Raw genomic sequence first — 2901 nt, 5'->3', positions numbered from 1 at the left:
CACTTTGTGCTCTTAGCCTTTCTTTTCATAGCCTAGAGGTTGTTCAAAGTAAACCTCTTCCATTAAAACTCCATTCAGGAATGTTGACTTCAGGTCCATTTGGTAAACTTTCCACTTGTTTTGTGCTGCTATGGACAACACTGCTCTCACGGTTTCCATTCTAGAAACTGGTACAAAATTTTCCTCATAGTCTCTCCCAGACTGCTACTTATATCCTTTGACAACCAGTCTTGCCTTGTGTCTTTCTATTTTGCCTTTAGGATTAATCTTGGTCTTGTAAACCCATTTGACTCCAATGACTTCTTTTCCTTCTGGTAGTTCAACTAAATCCCATGTCTTGTTTCTTTCTATGGCATTGATCTCCTCATCCATAGCTTCTATCCATTTCCTATCCTTAATTTCATCTTCGAAATGAATAGGTTCATCAACATGACAATATAAAGCAAACAAAGATTTCATACCTTCATTTGCTGCCTCTTGTTCATAAATGTCACTTAAATTTCTGAACTTCTTACCTCTTTCATTTGGTGTACAAGTGCTTGAAGAAGCACTTGAATTTCCTCCTTGTGATGTGCTTGGAGAAGCACTTTCATTTCTCCTCAAGTGTGTCCCTTGTTGTCCTTGTGTTGGTGTTGTTGTTTGGGGATGTATTTCAGCTATCTCCTCATCATCTTCATTATGAGACAAAGAGTTTTTAACATTCACTATTTTCTCTATGCTTCCATCCCAAGCTTCCTCCTCAATGAAATGAACATCTCTACTCACAATAAGCTTCTTGGTGGATGGGTTATACAACCTGTAAGCTTTGGATTCCTCACTGTACCCAATGAAAACACATTTCTCCCCTTTGTTGTCCAACTTCTTGCTTAGCTGATCTGGAATGTGTGCATAAGCGACACATCCAAAAACTTTCATCTGGGTGACTCCTTGCTTTGTCCCACTCCATGCTTCCTTCAGCACTCTTTTCATGACTGCTTTTGTAGGGAATCTATTCAAAATGTACGTTGCATAGTGTACAGCTTCAGCCCAATAATCATTTGGCAAATGCTTTGCCTTTAACATACTCCTCGCCATATCCATGATTGTCCTATTCTTCCTTTTAGCAACTCCATTTTGCTGCGGAGTGTACCTAGTGGTAAACTGCTTATCAATTCCATTTTCTATACAAAAAACGTAAAAATTCCTTGGAGATATACTCACCTCCTCTATCAGTTCTTAGAACTTTGATATGCAGCGCGCTTTGGTTTTCTACAAGTGCTTTGAAATTGCAAAATCTTTCAAACACTTCACTTTTGTTCTTAAGGAAATAAACCCAAATTTTTCTAGTAAAATCATCAATAAATGTTAGTATATAGTGGCTTCCTGCAAGTGATGGAGTTTGCATTGGTCCACATAAATCTGAGTGGACAATCTCTAAGGATGCTTTTTCCCTTATGCTTTTCCCAGATGGAAAACTTTCTCTGTGTTGTTTCCCCAAGATACAACCTTCACAAAGGCTGTTTGGCTTCTCTATCAATGGTAATCCTCTTAAAATTCCTTTTCTATTCAACAAGTTAAGACCTCCAAAGTTGAGATGTCCAAATCTCAAGTGCCACAACCAATTTTCATCTTTTGGTTCGCTTTGGAAAACCTCTTGTGTCACTACTACTATTTCTTCTCCATTTTTAAATCTGCTTTCATTCTCAGAGGGAACATCCTCTTCCTTGTCATATTCACTTTAGCAATACATTGTTTGCTGGGTGTTTTATCCATGATGGTGCATACATCATTCACAAATAAAACATTGTACCCCTTTTGAGTAAGCTGTCCAACACTTAAGAGGTTACATTTCATTCCAGGAACATAATAAACATCTTCTATGGTTTTCTTTTCACCTTTGTTTGTTAAGACTACTTCTCCTTTTCCCATAACAGGAACTTTATTATCAGTCCCTAGTTATTAAAAATGAAATTAACTCAAACAAATAGATAAAGCACACATAATAAACCAGACGCAAAATATTGACGGAAAAAACTTCAACCTCATGCTTCTTCACGTATTCTCTCTCATTCTCATTCATTAAAATAATTTAATATAGTGTTACAAATAAATAGATGAGAGATAGTGTTCTCAAGATAGTGCGTGCTATCTTAGACACTTTTGGTTGAGATAATTTCTCCTTTGGTTGAGATAATTTCTCACCAGACACACACCAATATAGGAGTTACCTAAACTAACTCCTATCTTAGAGGAACAACCCAAGAGTTAGGCACAAATTCCTAACTTGGAATATTTAATTAATTTATTTATTTTTGGATTTATTATTGTTTTATGAGAGAGGCTAACATTCCCCCCCTTCAATGATAAATCCAAAATAAGAACGAGGAACCATCTTCCAAGTTCTCATGTTGATCCTCAAAAACATTTTCTGAAAAAAACGCCAAAACTGCATGCTGGAAAAAACTCAAATCTGAAGAGAACATGAATGAGCTGCATGCCTGATTCATCTCTGAATGTTTCTTGACAACTCCATCACGTGCCAAGCCACAAAAGGATCCAACTGTCCTTTGTTTGAAAATAGCATCTGGTGTCCACTGACACAATTTGATGAATGCCGTATTTGCTGATGATGATTTCCCACTGACTGAAGATGTCGAAAAACAACTCAATGTTGCTTTTGCTATGATGAAAGCTGCTCATTGCTGCTTTCGCTGTCGATCACCCACCTGCGAATTTGTTGATGCTCACTGTTGATGATAAATGCCCACTGGCTGATGAAGATGCCCATTGGCTTCTTCGCTGATGTTGTCGAGACTTTCAGTCTGACAACCACTTGTCAATTTCATTAACATTTTCCCCCCTTTGTCAGCTGAAAGGAGAGACAATCTTCTCCAAAATATATTTGAACTCGCCCCCTTCATG

The sequence above is a fragment of the Pinus tabuliformis genome, chromosome 7, assembly GCF_031772625.1.
Source record: "Pinus tabuliformis cultivar Carrire ecotype Pingquan chromosome 7, CPIR1, whole genome shotgun sequence".
Lineage (NCBI taxonomy): Eukaryota > Viridiplantae > Streptophyta > Pinopsida > Pinales > Pinaceae > Pinus > Pinus tabuliformis.
This window is presented reverse-complemented; position numbering follows the sequence as displayed.